This window comes from Oncorhynchus kisutch, linkage group LG1 (genome assembly GCF_002021735.2).
Source record: "Oncorhynchus kisutch isolate 150728-3 linkage group LG1, Okis_V2, whole genome shotgun sequence".
Classification (NCBI taxonomy): Eukaryota; Metazoa; Chordata; class Actinopteri; order Salmoniformes; family Salmonidae; genus Oncorhynchus; species Oncorhynchus kisutch.
The window spans coordinates 48,341,687-48,356,104 of record NC_034174.2 but is presented as its reverse complement, the minus strand read 5'-3'; the positions used below and the strand labels follow the sequence as shown (position 1 = coordinate 48,356,104).

The following is a 14,418-nucleotide window of genomic DNA, read 5'->3' as shown; positions in this document are numbered from 1 at the left end:
TGGATGAGATAGTATCGTCAGTGCTGAAATAAGGCAAACAATGAAAGCCCGAAGTGTGCGGTTCAAGGACAATTTAAATAAATGTATTACTCCCTAATCTATGGATATCACATGACTGTGAATACAGATGTGCACCTGTTGGTCACAGATACATAAAAAAAAAAAAGGTAAGGGCGTGGATCAGAAAACCAGTCAGTATGTGGTGTGACCACCATTTGATTAATGCAGCGCAACATATCCCCCTTGCATAGAATTGATCAGGCTGATGACTGTGGCCTGTGGAATGTTGTCCCACTCCTCTTCAATGGCTGTGCGAAGTTGCTGGATATTGTTGGGAACTGAAACACGTTGATCCAGAGCATCCTAAACATGCTCAATGGGTGACATGCCTGGTGAGTATGCAGTCCATGAAAGAACTTGGACATTTTGAGCTACAGGAATTGTGTACAGATCTTTGCAACATGGGGCCGTGCATTATCATGCAAAAACATGAGGTAATGACGGAGGATGAATGGTACAACAATGGGCCTCAGGATCTCGTCACTGTATCTCTGTACATTCAAATTGCCATCGATAAAATGCAATTGTGTTTGTTGTCCATAGCTTATGCCTGGCAACAGCTCTAGTGGACATTCCTGAAGTCAGCATGCCAATTGCACATGTGGCATTGTGTTATGTGGCAAAACTGCACATTTTAGAGTGGCCTTTTATTTACAAGATGCACCTGTGTAATGAGCATGCTGATTAATCAGCTTCTTGATTTGTAACACCTGTCAGGTGGATGGATTATCTTGGCAAAGGATAAATGCTTACTAACAGGAATGAAAACAAAAAAGAAATGTGCTTTTTGTGCATATGAAACATTTCTGGGATATTACATTTCAGCCCCTGAAACATGGATCCAACACTTGCGTTTATATTTTTGTTCAGTAGTTTAGTTTAGTTTATTAATTCAACCATTTAGAAAAACAAGCACACAACTTGAAAAAGCCTTTACATGCACTTCAGTAAAATCATCAAGGATAACACACAAAGTCTGGAACAGTTGAAGTCAGAAGTTTAAATACACTTAGGTTGTGGTCATTATAACACATTTTTCAACCACTCCACAAATTATAGTGTTGGCAAGTCGGTTGGGACATTTACTTTGTGCATGTCACAAGTAATTTTTCCAACAATTGTTTACAGGCAGATTATTTCACTTATAATTCACTGTATCACAATTCCAGTGGGTCAGAAGTTTACATACACTAAGTTGACTGTGCCTTTAAACAGCTTAGAAAATTCCAGAAAATGATATCATGGCTTTAGAAGCTGCTGATAAGCTAATTGACATAATTTGAGTCAATTGGAGGTGTACCTGTGGACCTTTTTCAAGGCCTACCTTGAAACTCAGTGCCTCTTTGCTTGAAATCATGGGAAAATCTAAAAAAATCAGCCAAGACCTCAGAACGAAGATTGTAGACCTCCACAAGTCTGCTTCATCTTTGGGAGCAATTTCCAAACTACTGAAGGTACCACATAAACACCATGGGACCACGCAGCCTTCATTATCTCTCAGAAAAGAGATGTGTAATGTATCCTAGAGATGAACGTACTTTGGTGTGAAAAGTGCAAATCAATCCCAGAACAGCAAAGGACCTTGTGAAACAGGTACATATCCACAGTAAAACGAGTCCTATATCGACATAACCCGAAAGGCCGCTCAGCAAGGAAGAAACAACTGCTCCAAAACCTCCATAAAAAAGCCAGACTATGGATTGCACATGGGGACAAAGATCGTACTTTTTGGAGAAATGTCCTCTGGTCTGATGAAACAAAAATAGAACTGTTTGGCCAAAATGACCATTGTTATGTTTGGAGGGAAAAGGGAGAGGCTTGCAAGCCGAAGAACACCATCCCAACCGTGAAGCACGGGGGTGGCAGTATCATGCTGTGGGGGTGGCAGCATCATGCTGTGGGGGTGGCAGCATCATGCTGTGGGGGTGCTTTGCTGCAGGAGGGACTGGTGCACTTAACAAAATAGATGGCATCATGAGGTAGGAAAATTATGTGGATATATTGAAACAACATCTCAAGACATCAGGAAGTTAAAGCTTGGTCGCAAATGGGTCTTCCAAATGGACAATGACCCCAAGCATACTTCCAAAGTTATGGCAAAATGGCTTAAGGGCAACAAAGTCAAGGTATTGAAGTGGCCATCACAAAGCCCTGACCTCACACCTATAGAACATTTGTGGGCAGAACTGAAAAAGCGTGTGCGAGCAAGGAGGCCAACAAACCTGACTCAGTTACACCATCTCTGTCAGGAGGAATGGGCCAAGATTCACCCAACTTATTGTGGGAAGCTTGTGGAAGGCTACTCAAAACGTTTGACCCAAGTTAAACAATTTAAAGGCAATGCTACCAAAGACTAATTGAATGTATGTAAACTTCTGATCCACTGGGAATGAGATGAAAGAAATGAAAGCTGAAATAAATCATTCTCTCTACTATTATTCTGACATTTCACATTCTTAAAATAAAGTGGTGATCCTAACTGACCTAGACAGGGAATTTTTACTTAGATTAAATGTCAGGAATTGTGAAAAATTTAGTTTAAATGTATTTGGCTAAGATGTATGTAAACTTCTGACTTCAACTGTATTTCCATTGTTGTCCTCTTGAGACAAGATGGCTAGGCAAGATCGAACACAGTTAAACACAGTATAGCATTGAGAAATAGTGGACATTCACATGTGAGCACGTGTGTTTGTTGAAAAGCAGATTGTGTATAAATGCTTGGGGGTGTATACGTGTGTCAGTGCATGTATGTTTGTTGAGTAGTGAGGTGTGTTCTGTGTCTGTGTGCAAACACGCGTGAGAGCATGTGTATTTGTAGACGAATGTGGTCAGTTCTGCGTGTGAGCGTCCATACGCCCTGAAATGGGAGTCTGTGAGTGTGTGTGTGGTTTGTAGAAAAGAAGGGTTTTGGTCATGCACCAGCAATGGCTTCGTGATCCCAGTCCATCTGGTGCTATGGCTTGAGAAACTTTACTTTACTCCTGGTCCCTAAAGGCCTGGAACTTGTCTCACTGATGGTCACATCGCTGTACTCAGGCCTCCGCACATGGACCACTAGCCATTATCAAGGCCATATTGGAAGGAGTGTGTGTGTGTGTGCCACTACTGGTTATGTTACAGAACTCAGCACCTTGGCGCTTGAACATTCAAGGGGACGTGTGTGCTTGTGTAAAAAAAGGCCCACTGTCTCAAGTTGGTTTTATACACTTCAGGGCAATATTCATCCACACTACACTCATAGAAAAAGTTTTTGGGGCTGTCCCCATAGGAGAACCCTTCGAAGGACCCTTGTTGGTTCCAAGTAGAACCCTTTTGGGTTCCATGTAGAACTGTTTTGGGTTCCCTTTCCATAGAGGGTTCTACATGGAACCCAAAATGGTTCTACCTGGAACCAAAAATAATTTTACCTGGAACCAAAAAGGGTTCTCCCATCGGGACGACCGAATAACCCTTTTTTATAAGAGTGTAGAGGCACGAGGACATAATTACTGGCCTCTAATAATTACATCTCTTTACCACATTGCCGTAACGACATTTCCCAATATCAAAACCTATGGAGGAGATGTGAAGTACATTAACATGCATAACTGCTTCATGGACTTGCAGACACCGAACTGTCTTCTCTTTGTGTCAACTGGCATAACCTCCTAGCCCTAGCAGAATGGTTTTAAAAATAAACCACCCTCCGTTCAAACTGCCCAGGCCCACATAGAAGGTCACTTATTATCAACACATATCCAGAGAATGACTCGTGGATGTTTGAGTTTGTTTTCCTTTTCCGGCCCCGGAGGGCACACAGAGCGACGTTAAACCTGATTTGATGTGCCAGCACACACTCTACATGACATCATCACTCTGACACGCCACCCATAAGGTGTTTCCCCAGCAACAGAGGCAAACAGCAAAAGGGCGATGGCATACTGCATGACAATACTGTGTGTGTGTGTGTGTGTGTGTGTATATGTGTTTGATAATTAGGTTATTAATGAAAACAAACATATTTATGCTTTAAATAGGCTGAAAGTTCAATATATACAATATTTTCTGCTGTAACTGGGGTTGTTAATCATGCCCTGCAATGTGCTAATAGAAATGGAAATAATTTGAATAAGTACCAATGTATCATCCTTGACTCTAGGAGAATGGAACTTGATATTTCTTTGTTGAAGTGAGTAACGTTACCACTTTACCCCCGCCTACATGTACATACCTACCTCAACTACCTCGTACCTCGTGTGTTTTTATGTTCTTATTTAACTCTGCATCGTTGGGAAAGAGCTTGTAAGTCAGCATTTCACTGTAAGGTCTACTGCACATGTTGAATTCAGCACATGTGACAAATAAAATTTGATTTGATAAACAATCCTATCCCAGAACATATACAAGACTTAAGGTTAAGACCGAACTCCAGCCTTACTCAACAGTGGTTGATGACTCACTGTCGTTGCCTTCTGGCCTTTGCGGATCTGCTGGGTAAGGACAGCGGCATCAGGATATAAATATATCCGGAGACACAAACATACACCCTGCAAGTCCAATTAGAAACAAAAAAGTCAGCAGCGGTTTTCTCAAGCCCAGTACATGTAAGCAATGATGCAGAAGTGGGCATGGAGCGTGTGCAGACAAATATCATCACTTCAACTTCAATACTAAGTCCAGTCCAGTACAGTAAATAATGAGTTGGTTCCTTTATCCTCTCACTCAAGCTTATCCCACTCTACTGGAGAGCACAGAGATGAACATATTTGGCAGTATTAATGTGTAGAATTAAAGTTTAAATTCGAAAGAAAAATGATAAAAAGGAACAATGCTTTGATCTTAGATTAAAAGAGTGTGGCTGATGCTTCACAAAGCCTCGCAGTGGTTGACAGACCAAAGATGAAAAGGGTTTCCTGTCTTATTTTTGCATGCGCAAAACAAGTTCAGTCTTGAATCATTTTCTCCTCAAAGCTATGTTGCATCGGACGTATTGCACGACACACAAACTTTATCTACAGTGCCTTCAGAAAGTATTCACACCCCATGAACTTTTCAACATTTTGTTGTGTTATAGCCTGAATTTAAAATGTATTCAATTCAGATTTGTTGGTCACTGGCCTAGACACAAAAGGCAATAATGTTGAAGTGGAATTATGTTTTTAAATGTTGTTGTTTAAAAAATTATAATAATAAAGGAAAATATGAAATGTCCTGAAATGTCCATTAAGTATTCTACCATTTTGTTATGGCAAGCCTAAACATATTTAGGAGTAAAAATGTGCTTAACAAGTCACAATAAGTTGCATGAATTCACTCAAAAATAGTTAAAAATGATAAATGACTACCTCATCTCTGTACCCCACACATACAATTACCTGTAACGTCCCTCAGTCAAGCACTGACTGGACACTGCAAATAGTCCGGGTAGCCATTTTATTAGCTGTTCAGGAGTCTAATACTTGGGTGCAGAAGCTTTTAAGAAGCCTTTTGGACCTAGACTTGGCGCTCCGGTACCGCTTGCCATGCGGTAGTAAAGAGAACCGTCTATGACTAGGGTGTCTGGAGTCTTTGGCAATTTTTAGGGCTGTAATCACAGCTGTAATTGCTGCCTAAGAAGCTTTTACAAAGTATTGACTCAAGGGTGTGAATACTTATGCAAATGCTATATTTCTGTATTTCATTGTCATTAAATTTGCGAAAGATTCTAAAAACATGGCGTATTGTGTGTAGATTGGTGAGAAAAAAATTGGTTTAATCCATTTTGAATTCAAGCCGTAACACAACAAAATGTGGAATAAGTCAAGGGGTGTGAATACTGAAGGCACAAACCCTTTTCACTAGTTGTTTAACTTGGAAGAGTGTGCACTCAAATGTTTCTCAGTCAGCACTTTAGTAGACTGGTTTCCACCAGAATCTAGCCGTATTGCGAGCGACCAATAAGTGACCACAGTCTAGAAACAGTCCTTAAAAGTTTCCACATCGATGAGTCAATAAAGGGATTGGACTTTAGAGAATAAACTAGAATTCTTATTCGCTACATCAATTTTTGGACTAATACATTCATTAAAAATACCCATTGTTTAGTCCAACTGTTGTAACCCATCAGAACCCAAAATATAAGCTTGTAATGTAGATGTAAATAAACACTATATAGCATCAAAACAAGGTTAAAACCATCATTTTGATATGGTCTTTCCTTGGATGCATAGTTCTGTCTATGAACTTGAGAGTTGTTACATTTCTCCAGGCCCATCCATCAGCTTTTTACCAAAACACAGGCGGGATGACCGCTTTGTTATTGTTTTAGTTAAGGATTCTAGCTTTTACATATAATTCTGGTAGTCGCAGACTGTTTGCTAAACTATAATTGTCAATGTTGCCATATTTTATGATCAACATTACTGCAAGAACATAGCATTGTAAATCAAATCGTATTTGCCCCATGCAGCGAATACAACAGGTACAGACTTGCTTATGAGTCAATCGCCAGTTAAAAAAATTATACAAATAATAAATAGTAACACAAGAGGAATAAAATACACAAGAATGGAGCTCTATACAGGGAGTACCGGTACCAGATCAATGTGCAGAGGTACGAGGTATTTGAGCTAGATATGTACATGAAGGCAGGGTAAAGTGACTTGGCTTCAAAATATATAATAAAGAAATGTAAAGAACAGAGTAGAAGTGGCAATTGATGTGTAAAAGTATATATATATATATATATATATATGTATGTATGTATGTATGTATGTATATATATATATGTGTGTGTGTGTGTATACTGTACATACACATGTGAGTGTGCATACAGTCAGTGTAAGACAGGGTCAGTGCAGATAGTCCGGGAAACCTTTTAATGAACAGTCTATGGCTAGGGTGGCTGGAGTCCTTGGCAATTTTGGGGAATAGCAATGGGATAATCCATACATTTACAGTGCCAATAATAACAATAAGCATTTATTTGGGCTGCAATCTGAGGTGAAGTTAGTTGCCGATTTCTGAGGCTGGTACCTCTACTGAACGTATTCTTTTTTTTCTTCACCGTTATTTAACCAGGTAGGCCAGTTAAGAACAAGTTCTCATTTACAACTGCGACCTGGCCAAGATAAAGCAAAGTAGTGTGACAAAAACAACAGAGTTACACATGGAATAAACAAACAGAGTCAATAACACAATAGAAAAATATGTATACAGTGTGTGCAAATGAAGTAAGGAGGTAAGGCAATAAATAGGCCATAGTGGCAAATTAATTACAATTTAGCAATTAACACTGGAGTGATAGATGTACAGATGAGGACGTGCAAGTATAAATACTGGTGTGCAAAAGAGCAGAAAAACAAAAACAAATATGGGATGAGGTAGGTAGTTGATTGGATGGGCTATTTACAGATGGGCTGTGTACAGCTGCACCGATCAGTAAGCTGCTCTGACAGCTGATGCTTAAAGGTAATGAGGGAGATATAGGTCTCCAACTTCAGTGATTTTTGCAATTCGTTCCAGTCATTGGCAGCAGAGAACTGGAAGGAAAGCGGCCAAAGAGATGTTGGCATTGGAGGTGACAAATGAAATATACCTGCTGGAGCGCATGCTACGGGTGGGTGTTGCTATGGTGACCAGTGAGCTGAGATAAGGCAGAGCTTTACCTAGCAAAGACTTATAGATGACCTGGAGTCAGTGGGTTTGGAGACGAATATGTAGCGAGGACCAGCCAACGAGAGCATATAGGTCGCAGTGGTGGGTAGTATATGGGGCTTTGGTGACAAACGGGATGGCACTGTGATAGACTGCATCCAATTTGCTGAGTAGGGTGTTGGAGGCTATTTTGTAAATTACATCGCCAAAGTCAAGGATCGGTAGGATAGTCAGTTTTACGAGGGTATGTTCGGCAGCATGAGTGAAGGAGGCTGTGTTGCGAAATAGGAAGCTGATTCTAGATTTAATTTTGGATTGGAGATGATTAATATAAGTCTGGAAGGAGAGTTTACAGTCTAACCAGACACCTAGGTATTTGTAGTTATCCACATATTCTAAGTCAGAACCGTCCAGAGTAGTGATGCTAGACGGGCGGGCAGGTGCGGGCAGCGATCGGTTGAAGAGCATGCATGTAGTTTTACTAAAATTAAGAGCAGTTGGAGGCCACGGAAGGAGTGTTGTATGGCATTAAAGCTCATTTGGAGGTTTGTTAACAGTGTCCAAAGAAGGGCCAGATGTATACAGAATGGTGTCGTGGGCATAGTGGTGGATCAAAGAATCACCCGCAACAAGAGCGACATCATTGACATATACAGAGAAGAGTCAGCCCGAGAATTGAACCCTGTGGCAACCCCATAGAGACTGCCAGAGGTCCGGACAACAGGCCCTCCGATTTGACACACTGAACTCTATCTGAGAAGTAAGTAGTGAACCAGGCGGGGCAGTCATAAGAGAAACCAAGGCTGTTGAGTCTGCCGATAAGAATATGGTGATTGACAGAGTCATAAGCCTTGGCCAGGTCGATGAAGACGGCTGCACAGTACTGTCTTTTATCGATGGTGGTTAGGATATCGTTTAATTAAGACCTTGAGTGTGGCTGAGGTGCACCCATGACCAGCTCGGAAACCGGATTGCATAGCGGAGAAGGTACGGTGGGATTCGACATGATCGGTGATCTGTTTGTTCACTTGGCTTTTGAAGACTTTAGAAAGGCAGGGCAGGATGGATATAGGTCTGTAACAGTAACATCTACTAAATATGTGTTATTCTCCGCAGCAGAGGTAACCCCTTGGTCTTCCTTTCCTGTGGCAGTCCTCATGAGAGCCAGTTTCATCATAGCACTTGATGGTTTTTGCTAATGCACTTGTTCCGGATTGACTGACCTGTCTTAAAGTAATGATGGACTGTTGTTTCTCTTTGCTTTTTGAGCTGTTCTTGGCATAATATGGACTTGGTCTTGTACCAAATAGGGCTATCTTCTGTATACCACCCCTACCTTGTCACAACACAACTGATTGGCTAAACGCAATAAGGAAATCCACAAATTAACTTTTAACAAGGCACACATATATAAATATATATAAATACACATTCATACACACATATACAGTTGAAGTCTGAACTGTACATACACTTAGGTTGGCGTCACTAAAACTTGTTATTCAAACACTAACAAACAATACTTTTGGCAAGTCGGTTAGGACATCTACTTTGTGCATGACACAAGTACATTTTCCAACAATTGTTTACAGACAGAATATGTCACTTATAATTCACTGTACAATTCCAGTGGGTCAGAAGTTTACATACACTAAGTTGACAGTGCCTTTAAACAGCTTGGAAAATTCCAGAAAATTATGTCATGGCTTTAGAAGCTTCTGATAGGCCAATTCACATAATTTGAGTCAGTTGGAGGTGTACCTGTGGATGTATATCAAGGCCTACCTTCAACCTCGGGGCCTCTTTGCTTGACACATTGTGAAAATCTAAAGAATTCAGACAAGACCTCAGAACAAAGATTGTAGACCTCCACAAGTCTACTTCATCCTTGGGAGCAATTTCCAAATGCCTGAAGGTACCACATTCAACTGCACAAACAATAGTACGCAAGTATAAACACCATGGGACGACGCAGCCGTCATAACACTCAGGAAGGAGACGCATTCTGTCTCCTAGAGATGAACGTACTTTGGTGCGAAAAGTGCAAATCAATCCCAGATCAACAGCAAAGGACCTTGTGAGATGCTGGAGAAAACAGGTACAAAAGTATCTATATCCACAGTAAAACAAGTCATATATCAACATTACCTGAAAGGCCTCTCAGCAAGGAAGAAGCTACTGTTCCAAAACCGCCATAAAAAAGCCAGACTACGATTTGCAACTCTACATGGGGACAAAGATCGTACTTTTTGGAGAAACGTCCTCTGGTCTGATGAAACAAAAAAATAACTGGTTGGCCATAATGACCATCGTTATGTTAGGAGGAAAAATAGGGAGGCTTGCAAGCCGAAGAACACCATCCCAACCGTGAAGCACAGGTGTGGCAGCATCATGTTGAGGGGGTGCTATGCTGCAGGAGGGACTGGTGCACTTCACAAAATAGATGGCACCATGAGGAACAAAAATTCGGTGGATATATTGAAGCAACATCTCAAGACATCAGTCAGGAAGTTGAAGCTTGGTCGCAATTGCGTCTTCCAAATGGACAATGACCCCCAAGCATACTTCCAAAGTTGTGGCAAAATGGCCTAAGGACAACAAAGTCAAGGTATTGGAGTGGCCATCACAAAGCCCTGACCTCAATCCCATAGAACATTTGTGGGCAGAACTGAAAAAGTGTGTGAGTGCAAGGAAGCCTACAAACCTGACTCAGTTACAACAGCTGTCAGGAGGAATGGGCCAAAATGCACCAACTTATTGTGGGAAGCTTGTGGAAGGCTACCCAAAACAATTGACCCAAGTTAAACAATTTAAAGGCAATGCTACCAAATACTAATTGAGTGCATTCTGACCCACTGGGAATGTGATGAAAGAAATGAAAGCTGAAATAAATCATTCTCTGCTATTTTTCTGACATTTCACGTTCTTAAAATAAAGTGGTGATCCTAACTGACCTAAGACAGGGAATTTTAACTAGGATTAAATGTCAGGAATTGTGAAAAACAGAGTTTAAATGTATTAGTTTAAGGTGTATGTAAACTTCCGACTTCAACTCTATACACCCCCCCCCCCCCCCCGCCCACCCCCCCACACACACCGGATTCAGACATTGCTCATCCTTATATCTCTAAATTCCATTCTTTAACTTTTTAGATGTGTGTGTATTGTTAGATATTACTACTGGAGCTAGGAACACAAGCATTTTGGTACACCCGCAATAACATCTGCTAAATATGTGTATGCGACCAATAAGATTTTATCTCTTTTTCAGCATAACACCTCGTATCATCCTACCCTCCCTGCTCTTCTCTTCCATAATTACAGATCCTATCGTAATTTCCCTCGAGCAAAAGGACAGAAGTAAGATGCCGTCCCCAGTTCCCACACACTGCGTGTGTGTGTGCCAGCCTAGGAATACTCTTCCCCCAAACTAATTACCAGAAACCGTCACGAAGCGAACGCACTCTTCTCCCTGACGTAACGTCAGTATTTGGGCTGCAGAGATGATCCACCCTCTGTGCGCACACAGAGAACTCCCAGGGGTTACAGTTAGCCTATTATGCACTGTAATTCCCACATAGGCGCATGTGCTTCCCCGTGTTATACCGCCAATGGCGTCATGATGAGAGATGCAAGCTCTCTTGCGTGGATGGTGTGATTTCTCGAGGCAGGAATAAGATGGAAATAAGAATGGTCCAATACATGTTGAAAAGCACAGTGTGTGTTATATAGTACATTCAGTTTTGGACGTATATCTATGATCATAAAATAGATTTCAGGAGGATATTGCTCATCATGAATCAAATCATTGTTAGAAATGTGCGTTTATATGAGTGTTCCAAATGGCTGAGAGCAAAATGTTTTATCTATCAACCTTTGATGAATGTTGTTTGCTAGTGAGACCTTTATCATGGCGGGAAGTTTATTTTGATCTGTTACTCTGTCTTGGAGGATAATCACAGGCTGATGAAAATGTTTCAATCTTGAGTTTGGAGTGACTGCAGGTGCCACACTCTCGGGTCATTTTTATGAACTTGTCTGCCGCGTGGCTTTTGAACAGAACTTGAGAAGCCTGGGCTTCCGAGGATAGCACTGATAATAAACCTTGAGTCTAATACTCAAGTCACAATGTCCCTGGATAATCTTTCTTATCCTCTGCTGTACATTTGGGGCAGTAGTGGGATTTTACCCCATTGGCTTATAAACACCAAGTGGGGCACTCAAGTTTAGAGTAGCAGAATATAGCTCCCAGAGCTGTGAGAATACATGGTGCTCTTTGAGTACAAGTGCAGGACACTGCACTTTAGAAACCATTTAGCGAAAAACAGCCACCACTTTGCCCCAAAATTAACTATTAATCTGCAATCTGGATAAAGGCCATGCGTTAAAACTCATTGGTAGTTTTTGGTAGTTATTTGCAAGTCAATTACTTCTTCTTTAGAAATGTCAAGATAAGTAAATAAGCCCTGATCCTGTTTCATATTTTCCTGTGTTACTAACAGCTAGCAGCTGTTTTCGTCTCTATATAGATTTCAAAATTGAGGGCCCTTCATGTTGTACACTCACAGTTTGCCCTTGTCACACTACTGTTCTGGGGACATGTGGCGAGTTCGATGGTACATGGAACTCTACTCAAAAACACTCTTTCCAGTTCAAGTGTTGCACTCATTCCAATTATTTGATCAAGAGACAACCCATTACAACGCATCATGCATCAAAGACCCCCGCGTGATTTGCAGTATTACACTCAGTTTTACACTCTGCTTCTGGCTTCACACATAAAAGCCCAAGGAGACTACAGTGACGCATACAAAAGTATTCTGAGGTGATAGTTATCCCAGCAGCACACACACTTGCCACTGTGTTTCAAGGACTACAGAACCGTTCACTCCCACAGGGGAGCCGATGCAGAAGAATGCCTTAGAGTGGCGTAACCTTACAGAGAATATAAACCAACCAAGGCACTATAGAAAACCAACAGAAAACAAACAGTAGGTACATTCGATACTCTTACATTGGATCAACACACGTCTGGTTGTATTTATCCATCATGACAATAGGCATGGGAATAACATGCCTCTTATAGCACGTCACGCTGAGCCATTATTAATAATACAATTAATTTGGTCACTTTAAACTGAAAGGAAGCGGGAAAAAAGACTACGCAACAGGAACATGCCTGAGGAAGGAAACATCAGCCCTGCAAGCAGCAAAAAGCACGCCTGCCTCTACTGTGCCTAGACCTCATATTCGACAACAAGGTATACCAGAAAAAAAGCCAAGCATACTGTACACATTGAGTTCACAGTCGGTCACTTACAAGATGTCAAATCAAATGTATTTATATAGCCCTTCTTACATCAGCTGATATCTCAAAGTGCTGTACAGAAACACAGGCTAAAACCCCAAACAGCAAGCAATGCAGGTGTAGAAGCACAGTGGCTAGGAAAAACTCCCTAGAAAGGCCATGAGGGGTGGCCAGTCTTCTTCTGGCTGTGCCAGGTGGAGATTATAACAAAACATGGCCAAGACATGTTCATAAATGACCAGCATGGTCAAATAATAATAATCACAGCAGTTGTCGAGGGTGCAACAGGTCAGCACCTCAGGAGTAAATGTCAGTTGTCATGTACTCCAAATAAGTGGGGACTCGGATTTGGAGGTAGAGGGTAAATATTTATTATGAAGAACATTATTTCAACAGGATACCAAACTATGAAAAATCTAATGCTTAAATTGGAAATAATTATTACTCATCTCAGACATCGTGATCAAGGTACAATTTGGAAAATATGAATTCCCAAACCAGAGTTAGGTAATGTGAAAGAGGATCGTAAAAAGATCTCATTGTCTTTCAGCTAGCTTCTAATAAGAGGCACACGTCCCTGTATTTCAAAGCTACACAGTATGCATGCTTGGCATTTTCATGAGCTCTGCAAGTCAATAAACTGTTGAATGTGATGAGAAAAGGATTCAATCATAACCTAACACTAAACATTCCACATGATTGCTTATTTCGTCCACCAAATCAACTGGATGGACAGAGTGCAGGAGAAAAGCTAAAATAGCAAAGGCAGAAAATGATGCTGTGATCGACTGTGTCAAGGAAAAGGACGGAGAGAAAAACTTAACACATACATGATTTGATCACTTTCTTGTCACAGAAAAATGTTCCTACGCATCTGGAAATTCAAATTAGCCTCATGATTTAGATAGAGTCAATGAAATCCCATAGTTCTCTTTCTCTCCATGCAGGGGCAGTCTAGACATTTCAGACCAGGGCCTGCTAGCAAAATCCTTCTCTCTCTCTCTCTCTCTCTCTCTCTCTCTCTCTCTCTCTCTCGTTCGCTCAAACACTAAAGCTGCTCCCGGGTGGTTGAAGCTCCCGAACCCGAGAGGTTTAAGGCACTGCATCTCAGTGCTAGAGCCGTCACCACAGACCCTGGTTTGATCCCGGGCTGTATCACAACCAGCCGTGATCAGGAGTCCCAAAGGACGGTGCACAATTGGCCCAGCATCGTCCGGGTTTGGGGATGGTTTGGCTGGGGTAGGCCGGCATTGCTAAATAAGACATTGGTCTTAACTGACTTGCCTAATTAAATTTAAAAATGTAAAATTAAGAAATGTGCTACTGCTACAGTAGAGCAAGGTTCTACTTATTGTATCTGAAATGCATCCACGCACATCAACAACCGTTGTTTTATATATACTGAACAAAAATATAAACGCAACATGGAAAGT

The 14,418-nt window shown here is 41.2% G+C and overlaps 1 protein-coding gene across 3 annotated transcripts in view; it reads right to left on the bottom strand.

The window, feature by feature from the left end:
* Positions 1-14,418, bottom strand: part of slc2a9l2 (solute carrier family 2 member 9, like 2) — a 203,831-nt gene that overhangs the window by 96,741 nt on the left and 92,672 nt on the right. The window lies entirely within an intron of this gene.